At 49.0% G+C, this 21,819-nt stretch overlaps 1 protein-coding gene across 6 annotated transcripts in view; it reads left to right on the top strand.

Moving 5' to 3' along the window:
- inpp5e (inositol polyphosphate-5-phosphatase E) overlaps positions 1–21,819 on the top strand; it is a 61,573-nt gene that overhangs the window by 337 nt on the left and 39,417 nt on the right. The window contains exon 2 of one of the 6 annotated variants that reach the window (XM_072488883.1): positions 6,052–6,187. The exons of 2 other annotated variants lie outside the window; for them this stretch is intronic. The gene's annotated coding sequence lies outside the window, so the exon portion shown is untranslated. Of the gene's footprint in view, positions 1–6,051; positions 6,188–10,086; positions 10,159–11,665; positions 11,744–14,082; positions 14,229–21,819 lie in introns of all 6 variants that reach the window. 3 more of the 6 variants (XM_072488884.1, XM_072488886.1, XM_072488885.1) reach the window with 3 other exon arrangements.

Below are 21,819 nucleotides of genomic sequence, written 5' to 3'. Positions count from 1 at the left end.
GACTGGGGCTGGAGTCCCTGCTCCCACTCACAGGGTGAAGCCCGGACCAGGCTCCCTTGTGATGCTCCCCGCAGTGGAGTAGCTCGTTGCTCCACGCCGTCAGGGAACTGGGGCTGCGTCTATCGAGCTGTGGCCACCAGCAATAATTTATACCGACCCTATTCCCAGAGACCCCTCCCACCCAGGCATTGCCTTCTTCCAGACCCTTCCATCAGGCAGAAGGTGCAGAAGTCTGAAGACCCGCACATCTAGACATAGGAACAGCTTCTTCCCCACAGCTACTAGACTCCTCAACGACTCCCCCTCGGACTGATCCATTCCCTGTAAGAACACTATTCACGACGCCCTATGCTGCTCTTGCTCATGTATTTGCTTTGTTTGGCCCCTTGTTCCGCACTGTAACCAATCACTGTTTGTCGATGTACCATTTGTCAATGTTCTCTGTTGATTATTCTTTTTTGTCTACTATGTACGGACTGTTTACTTTGCCTCGGCTGCAGAAAAATACTTTTCACTATACTTCGGTACGTGTGACAAATCAGATCATTATCGCCTGTCCAAGACTCCGACCCCCAGCCATCGTCCGCCATCAGCTCATCCAAAACTCTGCTGAGGGTGTCCTGACTCCCAGTAACTCCTGTCCCACTCTCGGTCCCTGTGCGCACTGACAAACTGTGTCTGCGTGTCAACACCTCCAAACCTGCAAACATTATGAATTCGGAGCAAGTGGAGGCCACCCGGCCCCTCTAGCCTGCTCCACCATTCAGTGAGAATCACGGCTGATCGGATCGTAACCTCAACTCCACATTCCCACCTACCCACTTCCCCCATAACCTTTCACCCCCTTTGCTGATCAAGGATCTATCTACCCCTGCCGTCCAAATATTCAAAGACTCTGCTTCCACAACCATCTTCTTACGATTCCGGATCAGACCCCAACAGTGGCTGGGATACTGCACAGACACCCCAATATTTTATTTTAATTTTGTAAGACTGTGAGGAAAGGATTCCTCGCTCCAGGAGTGATTGCACAAAGAAATAGGGATATGGTAAATGAAAACAAACTTTATTACTAACGCAATATTGAAATATCTTTAACATCAGACAAGGAAGTAGCTGACAATTACCTCTTAAACAATGCTAATCAATACAGTGACACAATAACCCTTAACTGCTATCTTTACTCCCCCTCAAAACCATCTCAGCTTTCAATCCACTTTTAAATACAATGAGCACTCTGGAATACTTGTACAGAGATGTCTTGAATACTCCGCTTTGAAAAAGAGAGATCTTTTGAGACTGCTTGAAAGAAAGAGACCTGACCCCCTGTCAGAATAATGCAGAACCACTGGCTGTATTTCTTCAGAAAACCTTCTCAGCTCACCTTCCAGCCAAAACCTAACCCTGAAAACCTCATCACCGGACTGCTTCAGCCCCTGGCTCCTCCCATTAACTACATCATCTCGCTAAGCGGAACACAATGTCTGCAATTATCTACTCCGCAGAGGACCCGCGTAATATAAAATAAAAGCCCATTAGCCCCAACTCTTACGATGCTTTAATTGCACCTCTGGCCATTTTCTTGTGTGATGTTAAAGATATTTTAATACTGTGTTACTAATAAAGTTTGTTTTAATAAAGTCCTGGAGTGGGGAATCTTTTCCTCACAGTCTTACAAAATTAAAATAAAATGTTTGGGTTTCTGCCAATGTCCAGCCATTGTTGGGGTGTGCCTGGGATGGTAATACTGCATTGCTTAAAACCAATCTCTTGGTCGCCTGTCCTGTTCTTAACACCATATATGGCCTGATGTCAAATTTATCCTTTTAACATTCCTATTAATTTGGAATGTTTCATTATACTAAACATGCTACTTGATGTACAGGCTAGGTGGATTGGCCACGCTAAATTACCCTTTAATTGGAAAAAAAGAATTGGATAGTCTAAATTTATATAAAAAAAGAGGTTTAAATAAATTAAACATGCTGCTTAAATATTGAGGCCAACTTCCCATGAATTCTTTACGGCGCAGGAATTAATAAGTTCTGTACCAATGGGCTAATTAGCCTCTTTTGTACTGGAATAACTCAATGGCCTTCAGCCCCACTCATTCATTATACATCAGACTGCCATACTTGATCATTTCAGCGGCAACTTTGAAGTGCAGTGAAAGTCTCTTATGTCCTCTGATTGTCTTAACTCAGCCCTGATGGCAGGAATTCAACATACACAGTTTTGCACTAAGTTAACAATCTCAGGGTGACTTTAAAAAAAAAGAGTATTTCCCAAGAGTGGGAGTGAGTGCTCTTCTGTGGCATGTTGTTGGGGACCGTGTAGAGGGAGCGTTACTCTGTATCTAACCCCGTGCTGTACCTGTCCTGGGAGTGTTTGATGGGGACAGTGTAGAGGGAGCTTTACTCTGTATCTAACCCCGTGTTGTACCTGTCCTGGGAGTGTCTGATGGGGACAGTGTAGAGGGAGCGTTACTCTGTATCTAACCCCGTGCTGTACCTGTCCTGGGAGTGTTTGATGGGGACAGTGTAGAGGGAGCTTTACTCTGTATCTAACCCCGTGCTGTACCTGTCCTGGGAGTGTCTGATGGGGACAGTGTAGAGGGAGCGTTACTCTGTATCTAACCCCGTGCTGTACCTGTCCTGGGAGTGTCTGATGGGGACAGTGTAGAGGGAGCGTTACTCTGTATCTAACCCCGTGCTGTACCTGTCCTGGGAGTGTTTGATGGGGACAGTGTAGAGGGAGTGTTACTCTGTATCTAACCCCGTGCTGTACCTGTCCTGGGAGTGTTTGATGGGGACAGTGTAGAGGGAGCTTTACTCTGTATCTAACCCCGTGCTGTACCTGTCCTGGGAGTGTTTGATGGGGAGAGTGTGGAGGGAGCTTTACTCTGTATCTATCCCCGTGCTGTACCTGCCCTGGGAGTGTTTGATGGGGACAGTGTAGAGGGAGCTTTACTCTGTATCTAACTCCGTGCTGTACCTGTCCTGGGAGTGTTTGATGGGGACAGTGTAGAGGGAGCTTTACTCTGTATCTAACTCCGTGCTGTACCTGTCCTGGGAGTGTTTGATGGGGACAGTGTAGAGAGAGCTTTACTCTGTATCTAACCCCATGCTGTACCCATCCTGGGAGTGTTTGATGGGGACAGTGTAGAGGGAGCTTTACTCTGTATCTAACCCCGTGCTGTACCTGTCCTGGTTTGTTTGTTGGGGATAGTGTGGAGGGAGCTTTACTCTGTATCTAACCCCGTGCTGTACCTGTCCTGGGAGTGTTTGATGGGGACAGTGTAGAGGGAGCTTTACTCTGTATCTAACCCCGTGCTGTACCTGTCCTGGGAGTGTTTGATGGGGACTGTGCAGAGGGAGCTTTACTCTGTATCTAACCCCGTGCTGTACCTGTCCTGTGAGTGGTTGATGGGGACAATGTAGAGGGAGCTTTACTCTGTATCTAACCCCGTGCTGTACCTGTCCTGGGAATGTTTGATGGGGACAATGTAGAGGGAGCTTTACTCTGTATCTAACCCCGTGCTGTACCTGTCCTGGGAGTGTTTGATGGGGACAGTGTAGAGAGAGCTTTACTCTGTATCTAACCCCATGCTGTACCCATCCTGGGAGTGTTTGATGGGGACAGTGTAGAGGGAGCTTTACTCTGTATCTAACCCCGTGCTGTACCTGTCCTGGCTTGTTTGTTGGGGATAGTGTGGAGGGAGCTTTACTCTGTATCTAACCCCGTGCTGTACCTGTCCTGGGAGTGTTTGATGGGGACTGTGCAGAGGGAGCTTTACTCTGTATCTAACCCCGTGCTGTACCTGTCCTGTGAGTGGTTGATGGGGACAATGTAGAGGGAGCTTTACTCTGTATCTAACCCCGTGCTGTACCTGTCCTGGGAATGTTTGATGGGGACAATGTAGAGGGAGCTTTACTCTGTATCTAACCCCGTGCTGTACCTGTCCTGGGAGTGTTTGATGGGGACAGTGTAGAGAGAGCTTTACTCTGTATCTAACCCCATGCTGTACCCATCCTGGGAGTGTTTGATGGGGACAGTGTAGAGGGAGCTTTACTCTGTATCTAACCCCGTGCTGTACCTGTCCTGGCTTGTTTGTTGGGGATAGTGTGGAGGGAGCTTTACTCTGTATCTAACCCCGTGCTGTACCTGTCCTGGGAGTGTTTGATGGGGACTGTGCAGAGGGAGCTTTACTCTGTATCTAACCCCGTGCTGTACCTGTCCTGTGAGTGGTTGATGGGGACAATGTAGAGGGAGCTTTACTCTGTATCTAACCCCGTGCTGTACCTGTGCTGGGAATGTTTGATGGGGACAGTGTAGAGGGAGCTTTACTCTGTATCTAACTCCGTGCTGTACCTGTCCTGTGAGTGGTTGATGGGGACAATGTAGAGGGAGCTTTACTCTGTATCTAACCCCGTGCTGTACCTGTCCTGGGAATGTTTGATGGGGACAGTGTAGAGGGAGCTTTACTCTGTATCTAACTCCGTGCTGTACCTGTCCTGGGAGTGTTTGATGGGGACAGTGTAGAGAGAGCTTTACTCTGTATCTAACCCCATGCTGTACCCATCCTGGGAGTGTTTGATGGGGACAGTGTAGAGGGAGCTTTACTCTGTATCTAACCCCGTGCTGTACCTGTCCTGGTTTGTTTGTTGGGGATAGTGTGGAGGGAGCTTTACTCTGTATCTAACCCCGTGCTGTACCTGTCCTGGGAGTGTTTGATGGGGACAGTGTAGAGGGAGCTTTACTCTGTATCTAACCCCGTGCTGTACCTGTCCTGGGAGTGTTTGATGGGGACTGTGCAGAGGGAGCTTTACTCTGTATCTAACCCCGTGCTGTACCTGTCCTGTGAGTGGTTGATGGGGACAATGTAGAGGGAGCTTTACTCTGTATCTAACCCCGTGCTGTACCTGTCCTGGGAATGTTTGATGGGGACAATGTAGAGGGAGCTTTACTCTGTATCTAACCCCGTGCTGTACCTGTCCTGGGAGTGTTTGATGGGGACAGTGTAGAGGGAGCTTTGCTCTGTATCTAACCCCGTGCTGTACCTGTCCTGGGAGTGTTTGATGGGGACAGTGTAGAGGGAGCTTTACTCTGTATCTAACCTCGTGCTGTACCTGTCCTGGGAGTGTTTGATGGGGACTGTGCAGAGGGAGCTTTACTCTGTATCTAACCCCGTGCTGTACCTGTCCTGGGAGTGTTTGATGGGGACAGTGTAGAGGGAGCTTTACTCTGTATCTTACCCCGTGCTGTACCTGTCCCAGGAGTGTTTAATGGGGACAGTGTATATAGAGGGAGCTCTATGGTTATGAGGCATATCCGTTGTTTGTGGACATCTTGCAGAGTTAAAGAGTTAATAATCAAATTGACCTGTATAAATAGAACAAATCCAGGAAAAAAAGGCTTTCTTAGACAAACAGGAAGACAGCCGGGTGGCAGGGCAAGGAAATAAATGTGGCGACCTCGTGAATGAGTGATTAAAGTATGACACTGTTGACTCGTGTAACTAACTGTTGGTCGGGAAGATAAGCTGTGAATAAATCTATTCCTCAAAAGAACTGAGGAGCAGATAGCTCAGGATGTCATGTTTAAGGGATACCTTTAAGATAAGTCAATACGATTCATAATGCAAATAAACTGCTTGCAAAGAGTTCAAGAATGGATACATCCTAGGGTCTTGACTGTTATATCTATCTTTGATGTTGCCTATCAAAGCTGTGTACCTGTTCTGGAACTGTTTGATGGAGCATGGCTTTCATCAGTTAGCTGGGGAGCTTCAAAGATAAATAATCTGCGAGCCTCTTCCCTGCACTGTCCGATTAATCATCCATGCTGTATATGAAATGAAATGAAAATCGCTTATTGTCACAAGTAGGCTTCAAACGAAGTTACTGTGAAAAGCCCCGAGTCGCCACATTCCGGCACCTATTCAGGGAGGCTGGTACGGGAATTGAACCGTGCTGCTGGCATGCCTTGGTCTACTTTAAAAACCAGTTCTTTCGCCCTGTGCTAAACCATTCCCTTTACTCCACTGTCAAGATGCATATGAAGTGTGTCCCTGTGAACCCTCGAAGGAGTGAGGATGTCAGCGTTTGATCTAACAGGGTCTGGGAGGTGACACATGGTCGGAGCTGCGATATTTCTGGATGAACAGAGTTGGTGATGATTTTGGAAGGTAATCAATGAGTACGGACAATGCTCGGCGAGTACGGGCAATGCCCGGCGAGTACGGACAATGCTCGGCGAGTACGGACAATGCTCGGCGAGTACGGGCAATGCCCGCCGAGTACGGACAATGCCCGGCGAGTACGGGCAATGCCCGGCGAGTACGGACAATGCTCGGCGAGTACGGACAATGCTCGGCGAGTACGGGCAATGCTCGGCGAGTACAGGCAATGCCCGGCGAGTACGGGCAATGCCCGGCGAGTACGGGCAATGCCCGGCGAGTACGGGCAATGCCCGGCGAGTACGGGCAATGCCCGGCGAGTACGGACAATGCCCGGCGAGTACGGGCAATGCCCGGCGAGTACGGGCGATGCCCGGCGAGTACGGACGATGCTCGGCGAGTACGGACGATGCTCGGCGAGTACGGTCGATGCTCGGCGAGTACGGGCGATGCTCGGCGAGTACGGGCGATGCTCGGCGAGTACGGGCGATGCTCGGCGAGTACGGGCGATGCTCGGCGAGTACGGGCGATGCTCGGCGAGTACGGGCGATGCTCGGCGAGTACGGGCGATGCTCGGCGAGTACGGGCGATGCTCGGCGAGTACGGGCGATGCTCGGCGAGTACGGGCGATGCTCGGCGAGTACGGGCGATGCTCGGCGAGTACGGGCGATGCTCGGCGAGTACGGTCGATGCCCGGCGAGTACGGACGATGCCCGGCGAGTACGGACGATGCTCGGCGAGTACGGTCGATGCCCGGCGAGTACGGACGATGCCCGGCGAGTACGGACGATGCCCGGCGAGTACGGACGATGCCCGGCGAGTACGGACGATGCCCGGCGAGTACGGACGATGCTCGGCGAGTACGGACGATGCCCGGCGAGTACGGACGATGCCCGGCGAGTACGGACGATGCCCGGCGAGTACGGACGATGCCCGGCGAGTACGGTCGATGCCCGGCGAGTACGGGCGATGCCCGGCGAGTACGGGCGATGCTCGGCGAGTACGGGCGATGCCCGGCGAGTACGGACGATGCCCGGCGAGTACGGACGATGCCCGGCGAGTACGGGCAATGCCCGGCGAGTACGGGCAATGCTCGGCGAGTACGGGCAATGCTCGGCGAGTACGGGCAATGCCCGGCGAGTACGGGCAATGCCCGGCGAGTACGGGCAATGCCCGGCGAGTACGGGCAATGCCCGGCGAGTACGGACAATGCCCGGCGAGTACGGTCAATGCTCGGCGAGTACGGTCAATGCTCGGCGAGTACGGTCAATGCTCGGCGAGTACGGTCAATGCCCGGCGAGTACGGACAATGCTCGGCGAGTACCGTCGATTCTCGGCGAGTACGGTCGATGCCCGGCGAGTACGGACGATGCTCGGCGAGTACGGACTATGCCCGGCGAGTACGGGCAATGCCCGGCGAGTACGGACAATGCCCGGCGAGTACGGGCAATGCTCGGCGAGTACGGGCAATGCTCGGCGAGTACGGACAATGCTCGGCGAGTACGGTCAATGCCCGGCCCCGGCGAGTACGGACAATGCCCGGCGAGTACGGGCAATGCCCGGCGAGTACGGGCAATGCCCGGCGAGTACGGGCAATGCCCGGCGAGTACGGGCAATGCCCGGCGAGTACGGGCAATGCCCGGCGAGTACGGGCAATGCCCGGCGAGTACGGTCAATGCCCGGCGAGTACGGGCAATGCTCGGCGAGTACGGGCAGTGCCCGGCGAGTACGGGCAATGCCCGGCGAGTACGGGCAATGCCCGGCGAGTACGGGCAATGCCCGGCGAGTACGGGCAATGCCCGGCGAGTACGGGCAATGCCCGGCGAGTACGGGCAAAGCCCGGCGAGTACGGGCAACGCCCGGCGAGTACGGGCAACGCCCGGCGAGTACGGTCAACGCCCGGCGAGTACGGGCAACGCCCGGCGAGTACGGGCAACGCCCGGCGAGTACGGACGAGTACGGACAATGCCCGGCGAGTACGGTCAATGCTCAGAGAGGGCTGAGTAAATTTAATCTCGGGATTAAATCATCCAGGAGCAGTAATGGGCCCCAGTGATCCAAGCATCGTCAGCCAGCGCTCCTCCTATTGACCATTACCCAGTGACTCCTGCTGGTGACTGAAGGAGGTCGAGGTGATGGTTAGGATCAGCTGTGATGCTTCTTCCAGCCAGTCAGTTTGCTGGTAGTCTGCCTCCAGGCTTCAAATCAAAAAGTGACCTTGTCGGTAAAGTACCATGGGCATTTGATACTAGAAGCTCATCAATTCAGGAGAGTAGAAGGAGGGAGCACTATGTGCTATAATTTGGATGTGAGATATTAAACTAAGATCCCACCTGCCGTCTGAAATGGACAACATCCCATGGCCACTATTTCAAAGAAAATGGGAGCTCCCCTGGTGTTGAGGCCAATTTTCATCCCTCAACCAACATCACAAAAACAATTCACCTGGCCACAATCGTATTGCGATGTGGGATTGTGTTACGCACACATGAAATGAAAATGAAAATCGCTTATTGTCACGAGTCGGCTTCAATTAAGTTACTGTGAAAAGCCCCTAGTCGCCACATTCCAGCGCCTGTTCGGGGAGGCTGGTACGGGAATCGAACCGTGCTGCTGGCCTGCCTTGGTCTGCTTTAAAAGCCAGTGATTTAGCCCTGTGCTAAACCAGCCCACATTGGCAGCTGTGCAACAGTGCCCGCACTTCAAACTAACCTCAGTGGCTGGAAAGCATTTTGGGACATTGAGGCGGTGAAAGGCACAACAGCAATGCAAGTTTTCTCTCTGATGCCTGGCAGCATCATCCTGTCACATATCACTCTGCTGAATGAGGAGCACCTGCTTCGCTGCTCACCAACTGGATGCTCGAGGAGCTTTTTGTCATGGCAGCAGCTGCTTGTGATGTGTCCCCATGTCCTCAGACAGAGAGAGTGTGTGTTTGTGTGCTGGAGACGGTATCAAGAACTGGAATTCTACAAATGCTGACCAGGAATTGGGCCCTAAGTGAGAGAGAGAGAGAGAGAACAGAGTCTGTGAGGCTGAAAACTCTTGCCCAGTGGCCATTCTCTGTGAGAGAGTCTGGCTGGTGGATATTGGACTGTTTCACCATGGTGGGGTAACTGAGAGTGATTGATTCTGCCCCTTGCACACTTTTAGCAATGATGGGGTGTGTATTGGGATTATTTTTTGCTTTGATACTTGGAAACTCTCCCCAAAGCAGCTGCTCCCTGGCCACTGGTTAAGTTAAAGATGCTGTTTAATTGCAAGCTCTTCATCAGAGCAAAATATCCCAAGACCCTTCAAAGGGACATAATGGAGAGTAAGCCAGAAACAGAGATATTAGGAGGGATGAGAGTATTAGGTTTTAAGATGTGCTTTTTGCAGAGGAGGATTTAGTGAGAGAATTCCAACATGGAGCATAGCTGACTGAAGGCACGGCTGTCAGTGCAGAGACACAGGGAGTGAGGATGTATCTCAGGCCAGAGGTTCCCTCCGGAGTGAGGTAGGTTAAGGATAGTAGAGTTTCGGGTGAGCCCAAGTTGACAGAAGGGAGAGTCTGGCCAGGAGAGCATTGCCATTATCCACCAGGGCTGACTAAAGGCACTGCCACTGTCAGAGGATCTGTAACCCAGCTGAAGACGTGAACAGAGGCTGGTGTCTGTACTCATTAAACCTCTCCATTGTTCTACACATTAAAAAGTAAAGAGAAAGATCGTGTTTGCGAACCTGCTATCCAGTCATTAATAATGCTCCATCAGCACCTTGACTTAAAATTCTGCTATCATTTTACAGGAACTATGTTTGAGATTCAATATAATTTCTAATATATTTTCCTTGTGTTGTCAAGTGAAGACTGTCAATCTGTAGTTCTTGCATATTTAAACACTGACATTCAGTTTGGGTTCCGCCAGGGTCACCAGGCTTCAGACTTCATTACAGCCTTGGTTCAAACATGGACTAAACAGCTGAGCTCCAGCGGTGAGGTAAGAGTGACTGCCCTTGACATCAAGGGGCCCTAGCAATACTGGACTCGATGAGAATCCGGGAAAACTCTCCGCTGGTTGGAGTCATACCCGGCACAAAGGAAGATGGTTGTGGTGGTTGGAGGTCAATCATCTCAGCTCCAGGGCATCACTGCAGGAGTTCCTCGGGGTAGTGTCCTCGACCCAAACCATCTTCAGCTGTTTTATCAATGACCTCCCTTCCAACATAAGGTCAGAAGTTGGGATGTTCGCTGATGACTTGCACAATGTTCAGCACCATTCTCGATGCAGGTGCAGAAGTAGTCCTTGTCCAAATGCAGCAAGACCTGGACAATATCCAGGCTTGGGCAGACCAGTGGCAAGTTACATTCGCGCCACACAAGTGCCAGACAATGATCATCACCAAGAGAGAATCTGACCATCGCCCCTTGACATTCAATGGCATTACCATCGCTGACTCGCCCACAATCAACATCCTGGGGGTTCCCATTGATCAGAAACTGATCTGAACTAGCCACGTTAATACAGCTTTTTAGGCTGATTTCCACTCCCCTTCGATAAAGAATTGCTTTCTGACATCACCCGTGAATAGACTGGCTCTAAATTCCAGGTTCTTTGTCTCCATTCCCCCACCAGAGGAAATAGTTTCTCTGTATTTACTGTATCAAATCCCGTCCCGAGAGACTGGCCGGTGTTGAGCAGGGGAACAAAGTATTCCACTGAGCAGCCAAGTTCAAACTAAACTCACCTCCAGTGACATTTCAAAATGAACTGACACCTGGTTAGGCAGTAAATGGTGCATGGTCGATGCCGGTTGGCATTTAACAAGGTGATAATCTGAGGCTAACAGCAGTTTACCCTTGGTAACCGCAGTGATGGCAATCATATTCCTGTGCAGGGAGGTGGCTTCGCTCTCGGCGTGGTGAAATGAGCTCCAACTGGAAACCTGAGCTGGGTTATAAAGTGAAAGGTAGTTGTGGACAGGACAGGGTTACCACAGCAATGTAGGTTTCACATCAACCTTCTGTCAGCAACAAGAGGAAATTCATTCCTTTATCCAAGACTGGCTGATCTGAATAGCTCTCCCAGGAGTTGGCGAGGCTGTACCTGAGGTGCACAATATTACTGTGTTGTGTTTGACCAGCTCTCACTCTCCCTCCACTCCCTAATGAGCTCACCGGTTCTGTAGGTGGGGTCTGCATCCTTCACGTGGACAATGAGCAGCTGCAGGCTGACCATGATCAGCATCCCAGCTAAACCTGGGAACAATCATGTACACAGACATGTAGGCAGACACGCAGGCACACATTTTCATTTGCCGTAAAGCACTTTGGGATGTCATGAGGTTGTGGAAGATTGTAGAAATGAGTCATTCTTATTTCCTCTCTCTAAATTATCAACTAAAATCCGTGGAATGACTTTGAGACCATTTGGTCCATTGTGTGTTTGCTGGCTGTTTGGAAGATTAATTAATCCCGCTGCTCCTGCTCTTTCCCCAAACTCCTAGAATGTTTTTCCACTTCAAGTTTGCTGATGATACAAAGCTCGGAAATGTGAGGCGTGACGAAGACACAAAGAGGCTGCAGTGAGTGAGTGGGCACCAAGGGGGAATATGGATTATAATGGGGGGTAAGTTATTCACTTTGGTCGGAAGGATAGAAAAGAGGAATGTCTTTTAAAAGGTGAAACTTGTAAATGTTGATGTTCGGAGAGACTTGGCTTTGCTTGTACTACTAATACAGAGCGTTAGCATGCAGGTACACCAGTCAGTTAGGAAGGCAGGTGGCATGCTGGCCTTTATTGCGAGGGCATTGGACTACAGGAATAAAAAAGTCTGCTATGGTTGTACAGGGGTTCTGGTGAGACCATTCCTGGAGTTTTGCAGTCAGTTTTAGTACAGTGAAGGTTCACTACATTGCTCCCTGGCCTGAGATCCTGAATGAATTGAGTCTATATTCTCTGGTGTTTAGAGGAATGAGAGGTGATCACATCAATTATTCAAGATTCTGAAAGGGTCTGCTGATAGGGTGGGCACTGAGAGATTGTTTCCGCTGGTCAGGAACTCTAGTACACTGGGGGGGGGGGGGGGGGGGGCACAGCCTCTGGATAAGGAGCAGATCATTTAGGACTGAGATGAGAAGCAATTACTCTCACTCAAAGGGATTGTGAATCTTTGGAATTCTTGACCCCAGAGGGGTGAGCGGTGCCAGTCCCGGATCGATTCAGGTCCCGTTAACAGGCTAGCACCAGGACAATTCCAATGCATGCCGACCCTTATCCCAGCCGCCCGTTGATGGGTCGGCTGGGCCAGAAGGTACCCATATGACCGGTGGCGCTAAGTTCACAGTGGGCAGTCAGTGGCATGCGCAGCAGGATGGCTGCCTTGCAGGCTGCGGCAATGGTGGCCTGTGCTTGACCACCCCGACCCCACGGGCACCTCCTAGCCCCTCCCTCACCCACCCCCAGCCCTGGCAGACGGCATCTGGCCAGTGGCACAACTGTCAGCACACTACAGCGAGGTTGAACACTTTTTTTGTCCCCCCCCCACCTTCTCCCTCAGCAACCATGGGGCCTGTGTCCCGATTTGAAATACCACAAGTGAATCTCACCGTCGGCAATTCCTCCTAGCGGAGGCAGAGCATCGCGGACGGCCCAGAAAATGCCGGGTCGGGACCGTTAATGATATGCCAACAGCGTTTACTGTACCATTTGCATATCGACAACGCCGAGCGGTGTAGAACGCATTCACGCTGCTGTTGATGGACCAGACCATGGCGCCAACCTCGATTGTCGGCTGGTGCCGAATTCGCTGCCCAATTGTATTTCATGATTCCGGCATCGCTGGACAGGGAATCCCGCCCCAGATCTCTCCTTAACCTTGTCTACAATAAGGTCTCCTCGTTTTTCTATTCATTCCTGGGATGTGGGTCTTGCTGGCAAGGCCAGATTTGTTGTTCAGCCTTTGTGGTTCCTTGTGGACCGCTGCAGATCCTGTGGCAATGGTATTTGGGACGGAGCTCCAGGATTTTGTATTTGGGAGAGTGTTCCGGGATTTTGTATTTGGGAAGGAGTTCCAGGATTTTGTCCCAGTGTTATGGGCCAGGGTTTAGAGAAGCCCAAAGTGTATCATGGAGTTCACCTGACCCACAACTTTTAATAGACTGTGGTATGGGGAGCACACGGCCCACTCTACAGGTGTGGGACAGCAGAAATGGAAAAGTATTTTTTAAAGCAAAACAATGTTTATTCCATGAACTCAAGTTAACCTTTTTAAAACATACAGTGAACATCTTAGCAACCATCAATTCAAATACAACCCCCAAAGAATACAACACTAAGTAATGCGTCGCTGTCCTTTTAACATTCATAAGACTTACAAAAAACATAACATTTAACAGAAGCACGTTAGGTTAAAGTCACTACGCAGAACATTTATAATTCTGAATTCACCAAATGATCAAGAGACAATCTTTTCATGGCAGAGAGATCACAGTACAGCTGCTCTGTCTGGCTTCAGCTCCAACACTGAAAACAAAACTAAAACACACCCTGCAGGTTGTTCAAAAACGAAAGTAAAAAGCTGACAGACAGCCCAGTTCCACACACACTCTGACATCACTGATAAACACCCATTTCTTAAAGATACATTTCTTAAACACCAATTTCTTAAAGGTACTCTCACATGACACCAGCGTCAGTGAAGGAATGGTGATATATTTCCAAGTCAGGGTGGTGAGTGACTTGGAGGGAACTTCAGGTAATGATGTTCCCCGATATCATCTGCCCTTGTCCTTCTAGGTGGTAGAGGTTGTGGGTTTGCAAGGTGCTGTCGAAGGAACCTTGGTGATTTGCCTCCCTCCCCTCTGATTCTTTTTTGCACCAGTCCCACCAGACTCCTGATTAATCTTCTCTCTTTTTCTACAGATGTTCTATGATCCTGAAACAGTTGAGACTAGAACCACAGCACCCCAGTAACTTCCATAGCAACGTGGAAGGAGCTGATGGATGGGCGTCTACCTGTGATGGGTAGCTCTCCTGTCACCATGGAGGTACCAGGAGGATGCCAAGAGGTGCGTCTGGGAGTCAGGATACTCCGATCCCAGACCAGACCCTAACTGTGGCTAGGATGCTGGACAGAAACCCCAATATTTTATTTTAATTTTCTAAGACTGTGAGGAAAGGATACCTCGCTCCAGGAATGAAAGAAATAGGGATATGGTTTACTAAAACAAACTTTATTACCAACTCAGTATTAAAATATCTTTAACATCACAGCAGAAAATACAATTACCCCTTAAACAGTGAATACAATACCCTTAATTGTTATCTTTGCTCCCACTTAACAAGAAAATAAACCCATCTCAGCTCTCAATCCACCTTAAATACCAATGGCACATAGCAATACTTGCTTTACCGAGATATTCTTTGAGAAAGATAGATCTCTTGATGCTACTTTGCAGAAAAGATCTGACTCCTGTCAGGCCCATGCAGAAACTCTGACTGCACGTCTTCAAAAGGTGTTTTCAGTTGGCTTGTTTCAGCTCCCTTTTGTCCTCAGCCAAGTCTGCACTGCTTTAAATACTGTTAGTCACTTTTTAGCTAAACTGGAGAGAGCCAAACCTGACACATGGTCCCAATTTCATCCAGAACTGAACTGAAAATGCTTTCTCAAAATGCCTGGTGCCTTAGCTGCACACAACAATGACATCATCTCACCAAGCTGAAAACGAATTAACTTCCCAGGGAATTCCCTTAATCAAAACAAAATGGAATTAGCCTGAGCTTTAACTTTTCTTTTATAAATTTAGAGTACCCAATTCATTTTTTCCAATTAAGGGGCAATTTAGCGTGGCCAATCCACCTAGCCTGCACATCTTTGGATTGTGGGGGCGAAACCCACGCAAACACTGGGAGAATGTGCAAACTCCACAGGGACAGTGACCCAGAGCCGGGATCGAATCTGGGACCTCGGCGCCGTGAGGCAGCAGTGCTATCCACTGCGCCACCGTACTGCCAGCCTGAGCTTTAACGACGGTTAATTGCACCTCTGGCTCCCAAAAGCTTTGTTGTCTTTCAACCTGAGAATCTTACCCAGGCTTTTAACCCTTTCTTCACCAAATACTTAGAATAGAATATATCTGAAATTCCTACATTCCTCACACGTGGACAGTTCTTGTGACGTTATTTGTGGCAGTGAAGTAGTGATATGTACACAAACCCATTGGGAAGTTGGGGTGGCCCGGGGAGGTTGTGTGTATCTCAGCAGGCAGGATAGGAATTAGTGCAGAGTGTCTCACCAGGTGACTGACACTGCCTCCCAGTGGCTGGTTGCTGAGCTTCAGGTACCAGACCTGAAGGACAACTCAACGTGGGACACACCTCAGACCCTACAAATATTTAAGAAACACTAATTGATCCCGTGCCTCCCATTCACCACTAACTTATCATAATTTTTCCAAAGAATTAAAATTCTTTGTATAAAATGTAAAAGGGTCTTTTTCAGTTCGGCAGGACGTGACAAATGGTGTGCCACAAGGATCAGTGCGGGGAACTCAACTGTTTACAGAGAAATATAGAAAATAAGAGCAGGAGAGGCCATTCAGCCCTTTGAGCCTGCTCCGCCATTCATTATGATCATGGCTGATCATCCAACTCAATAGTCTAATCCCACTTTCTCCCATAGCCTCTGATTCCCTTCACCCTAAATGCTATAACTGCTTCTTGAAAACGTACAATGTTTTGGTGTCAACTACTGTCTGTAGTAATGAATTCCACAGGCTCACCACTCTCTGGGTGAAGAGATTTCTCCTCATTTCTGTCCTAAATGGTAGCACAGTGGTTAGCACAGTTGCTTCACAGCTCCAGGGTCCCAGGTTCGATTCCCGGCTTGGGTCACTGTCTGTGCGGAGTCTGCACGTCCTCCCCGTGTCTGCGTGGGTTTCCTCCGGGTGCTCCGGGTTCTTCCCACAGTCCAAAGATGTGCAGGTTAGGTGGATTGACCATGCTAAATTGCCCTTAGTGTCCAAAAAGGTTAAGTGGGGTTACTGGGTTACAGGAATAGGGTGGAGGTGGCGGCTTAAGTAGGGTGCTCTTTCCAAGGGCATGTGCAGACTCGATGGGCCGAATGGCCTCCTGCACTGTAAATTCTATGATTCTGTCCTCAGGCTGTGACCCCTGGTTCTGGACTCACCCACCATGAGCAACATCCTTCCTGCATCTCTCCTGTCCAGTCCTGTTGGAATTTTATAGGTTTCTGTGAGATCCTCCCTCATTCTTCTGAACTCCAGCGAATACAATCCTAACCGATTCAATCTTTCCTTATGTGTCAGTCCTGCCATCCCAGGAATCAGTCTGGTAAACCTTCGCTGCTCTCCCTCGAGAGCAAGAACATCTTTCCTCAGATAAGGAGATCAAAACTGCCCACAATACTCCAGGTGTGGCTTCACCAGGACCCTGTATAATTGCAGCAACACATCCCTGTTCCTGGACTCGAAACCTCTCGCAATGAAGGCCAGCATACCATTTTCCTTCTTTACCGCCTGCTGCACCTGCATATTTACCTTCAGTGACTGGTGTCCGAGGACACCCAGGTCACGTTGCACATTCCCCCCTCCTAATTTATGGCCATTCAGATAATAGTCTGCCTTCTCGACTTTGCTACCAAAGTGGACAACCTGGTATTTTCCCAAATTATACTGCTCTGCCATTCATTTGTCCACTCACTCAACTTGTCCAAATCACACTGAAGGATCTCTGCATCCTCCTCACAGCTCACCCTCCAATTTATATAAATGACTTGGAGAAAGGGACTGAAATCATGGTTGCTGAATTTGCTGATGACACAAAGATAGATAGGAAAGTAAATTGTGAAAAGGATGTAAGGAGACTACAAAGGGATAAATATAGGTTATGTGAGTGAACAAAGATCTGGCAAATGGATTATAATGTGGATAAATGTGAAATTGTCCATTGTGGCAGAAGAACCAAAACAAGCATATCTAAATGGTGCGAGATTACAGAGCTCTGAGATGCAGAGGGATCTGGGTGGCCAAGTGCATGAATCACAAAGGGCTTGTACACCGGTACAGCAAGTCAAATAGGAAAGCTAATAGAATGGCATTGTTTATTGCCAGGGGAATTGAATAAAAAAGTATTGTGCTTCAGTTATACAGGGCCTTGGTGAGACCACTCAAACACGCAATAAAGAGGGCTAAAAGGGGTCATGAAATATCTTTGGCTAACAGGGTTAAGGAAAATCCCAAAGCCTTTTATTCGTATATAAGGAGCAAGAGGGTAACCAGAGAAAGGATTGGCCCACTCAAAGACAAAACAGGGAATTTATGCGTGGAGTCAGAGGAAATGGGTGAGATTCTTAATGAGTACTTTGCATCGGTATTCACCAAGGAGAGGGACATGACGGATGTTGAGGCTAAGGATGAATGTTTAAATACTCTAGGCCAAGTCGGCATAAGGAAGGGGGAAGTTTTGGGTATTCTAAAAGGCATTAAGGTGGACAAGTCCCCAGGTCCGGATGGGATCTATCCCAGGTTACTGAAGGAAGCGAGGAACGAAATAGCTGGGGCCTTAACAGATATCTTTGCAGCATACTTGAGCACGGGTGAGGTCCCAGAGGACTGGAGAATTGCTAATGTTGTCCCTTTGTTTAAGAAGGGTAGCAGGGATAATCCGGGGAATTATAGACCTGTGAGCTTGACGTCAGTGGTAGGGAAACTGTTGGAGAAGATACTGAGGGATAGGATCTATTCACATTTGGAAGAAAATAGACTTATCAGTGATAGGCAGCATGGTTTTGTGCAGGAAGGTCATGTCTTACAAACCTAATAGAATTCTTTGAGGAAGTGACAAAGTTAATTGATGAGGGAAGGGCTGTAGGTGTCATATACATGGACTTCAGTAAGGCGTTTGATAAAGTTTCCTATGGCAGGTTGATGGAAAAAGTGAAGTCGTATGGGGATCAGGGTGTACTAGCTAGATGGATAAAGAACTGGCTGGGCAACAGGAGACAGAGAGTAGTGGTGGAAGGGAGTGTTTCAAAATGGAGAAAGGTGACTAGTGGTGTTCCACAGGGATCCGTGCTCGGACCACTGTTGTTTGTGATATACATAAATGATCTGGACGAAAATATAGGTGGTCTGATTAGCAAGTTTGCAGATGATACTAAGATTGGTGGAGTTGCAGATAGCGAGGAGGACTGTCAGAGAATACAGCAGAATATAGATAGATTGGAGAGTTGGGCAGAGAAATGGCAGATGGAGTTCAATCCAGGTAAATGCGAGGTGATGCATTTTAGAAGATCTAATTCAAGAGCAGCCTATATGGTCAATGGAAGAGTCCTGGGGTAAATTGATGTACAGAGAGATCTGGGAGTTCCGGTCCATTGTACCCTGAAGGTGGCAACGCAGGTCGATAGAGTGGTCAAGAAGGCATACAGCATGCTTGCCTTCATCGGACGGAGTATTGAGTACAAGAGTCGGCAGGTCATGTTACAGTTGTATAGGACTTTGGTTAGGCCACATTTGGAATACTGCGTGCAGTTCTGGTCGCCACATTACCAGAAGGATGTGGATGCTTTAGAGAGGGTGCAGAGGAGGTTCACCAGGATGTTGCCTGGTATGGAGGGTGCTAGCTATGAAGAAAGGTTGAGTAGATTACGATTGTTTTCGTTGGAAAGACGGAGGTTGAGGGGGTCCTGATTGAGGTCTACAAAATTATGAGAGGTATGGACAGGGTGGATAGCAACAAGCTTTTTCCAAGAGTGGGGGTGTCAATTTCAAGGGGTCACGATTTGAAGGTGAGAGGGGGAAAGTTTAAGGGAGATGTACGTGAAAAGTTTTTTACGCAGAGGGTGGCGGGTGCCTGGAACGCTTTGCCAGCGGAGGTGGTAGAGGCGGGCACGATAGCATCATTTAAGATGCATCTCGACAGATATATGAATGGGCGGGGAGCAGAGGGAAGTAGATCCTTGGAAAATAGAAGACAGGTTTAGATAAAGGATCTGGATCGGCGCAGGCTGGGAGGGCCGAAGGGCCTGTTCCTGTGCTGTAATATTCTTTGTTCTTTGTTCACATCACAGTATTGGTCTCCTTATTTAAGGAAAGATGTAAATGTGTTAGAAATAGTTCAGAGAAGGTTTACCAGACTAACACCTGGAATGGGCGGGTTGTCTGATGAGGAAAGGTTGGAGAGGTTGGGTTTGTATCTGCTGGAGTTTAGAAGAGTGAGAGGCAACTTGATTGGAACATATAAGATCCTGAGGGGTGTTGACGGGTGGATGTGGAGAGGATTTTCCTTTTGTGGAGAATCTAGAACTAGGGGTCACTATTTAATGGGGTTTATCAGGGGTTGTTCATTTAAGACGGAGCGGAGGAGAAACAATTTATCCCAGACGGACATGAGTCTTTGGAACTCCCGTCGTCAAGAATATTTGAATATTTGAAAAAGAATCTTTGAATATTTTGAAGGCAAATATAGATGGATTAATTATTAACAAGGGGTTGAAAGGTTACTGGGGGTAGGTACCATTCATTTGTCCACTCACTCAACTTGTCCAAATCACACTGAAGGATCTCTTCACATGCAATAACTGTTATTGCTGCAGTCCCAGTATTCGGCAGGTATTGTATTGTCTCCCCGGCCAATTTTTAAAAATTCATTCATGGCATATGAGCACTGCTGACAAAGCCAGCACTTATTGCTCATCCCTAATTGCCCTCGAGCAGGTGGTGGTGAGCTGCCCCCTTGAATACAATTGAGTGGTTTGTTCAGCCATTTCAGAGGGCACTTAAACATCAACCACATTACTGTGGGTTTGGAGTCATGTTTGTTTTGAATTCATTTACAGGATGTGGGCGTCGCTGGTTAGGTCCAGCATTTATTGCCCATCCCTAATTGCCCTTGAGAAGGTGGTGGTGAGCTGCCTTCTTGAACCGCTGCAGTCCTTGAGGTGTAGGTACATCCACTGTGCTGTTAGGGAGGGACTTCCAGGATGTTGCCCCAGCGACAGTGAAGGAACGGCCGATATATTTCCCAGTCAGGGTGATGAGTGACTCTGAGGGGAGCCTCCAGGTGGCCAGACTGAGTAAGGACGATTTCCTTTCCAAAAGGACATTAATGAACCAGATGGGTTTTATGGCAGTCTGATAGTTTCCTAGTCACTGATGCTAGTTTTTTATTCCAGATTTATTGCGTTACCTAAATGTCGTGGAAATTATAATAAAGACAAATTCCTCGAGGTTCGATTTAAGGAAATTTATTTACACAAATATATTTGCAGAGAGAGAATGTTCCAGCTGCATAGCCAGTGCACTCTGAGATTCGATTGAAGACAGATATTTTTATAGTCTGAAACAACAGCTTGAAGTAAACAGGCATGTTTATATTAAATAGACCTTGGAAAGTACGTACGATGAAATACGTAGTACGTATGTTCTTGCCCTTGGCTAAAAACAACTCGAGTACACATTTTATATCTTTCGGAGGACAATGTGTTTTCATAATAAGGCCGAGACCAGAATATTAAGCATTATTTCAATTATGTTATCTGACCTACTTATTTTCATTCAAAAGCAGTGTTGAACGACTTCCGGGTGCGGCTATGCAGAGCTAGGTCGCATATTCGGCAGCTCCTGCTTGGAACGGACTTTTGGGCTCTTTTACAGGGCCCCCACGGCATTTGTTTGACATTTCCCGGTGTGGGAAGAAGGCTGCAATATTCCCCCGACAGTGTCCCCCAGGAAGGGTATGTCTCTGGGTTGCCAGACACGGCAGAAACAGTAAAAGATTTGGCTGCAACTGCAGGATAAACAGGGCCTCTTCCAGCATGCAGGCGGGGGGAGGGCAAGCTTAAAGCTGCAAGCTGACCTGAGGGCCTGTATCAAAGGTGAATTCTAGCAGCAGAAGGAACAATTGTGAAAAGACCTCATCAAGGCCACTGAAGGGACTTCCGGTTGCGGTGATGCCTAGCTAGCCGCACGCTTCGGCGGCTCCAGCTCCGACGGACCTTCGGGCTCTTTTAAGAGCCCCAACGGGGAATTTTTCGACGACGCAACCCGGTGTGGGGTGTGTGAGAAGGGAGTCCCCCCCAAACGAAGGAGGAAAAAACCGGCGGCGGCGGCTGCAGCGCGAGGAATCGTCGACCAAAGGGTCAGAAAGAGAGAAGTACAAGATGGCGGCGGAGAAAGCGCAGGCGACATGGGGGCCTGAGCAGGATGAAATTGTGAGACGGTGCGTGGAGCTGCTGAAGAGGGAGGTGCTGACCCCGTTGCTACAGGCAATTGAGGGGCTCAAGGAGACATTAAAGACCCAGGAGACAGAGCTCCGCATGGTGGAGCAGAAGGTGACAGATATTGAGGACGAGATCTTGGGCCTGGCGGTTAAGACACAGACGCACGAGGCACTTCATAAAAAGTGTACTGAAAGGATTGAAGCCCTAGAAAATGGAGCGCGAAGGAAGAACCTTCGGATACTGGGTCTCCCTGAGGGTGTGGAAGGAGTGGACTGTGGAGCGTACGCAAGTACGATGCTGAGCTCACTGATGGGTGCTGAGGCCCCTCCGGGCCCCTTGGAGGTGGAGTGGGCAAATCGGATTCCGGCGAGAAGACCAAAAGCGGGAGAACCACCCAGGGCGATAATCGTGCGATT

The sequence above is a fragment of the Scyliorhinus torazame genome, chromosome 22, assembly GCF_047496885.1.
Source record: "Scyliorhinus torazame isolate Kashiwa2021f chromosome 22, sScyTor2.1, whole genome shotgun sequence".
NCBI classification, from domain to species: Eukaryota; Metazoa; Chordata; class Chondrichthyes; order Carcharhiniformes; family Scyliorhinidae; genus Scyliorhinus; species Scyliorhinus torazame.
This window is presented reverse-complemented; position numbering and strand designations above follow the sequence as displayed.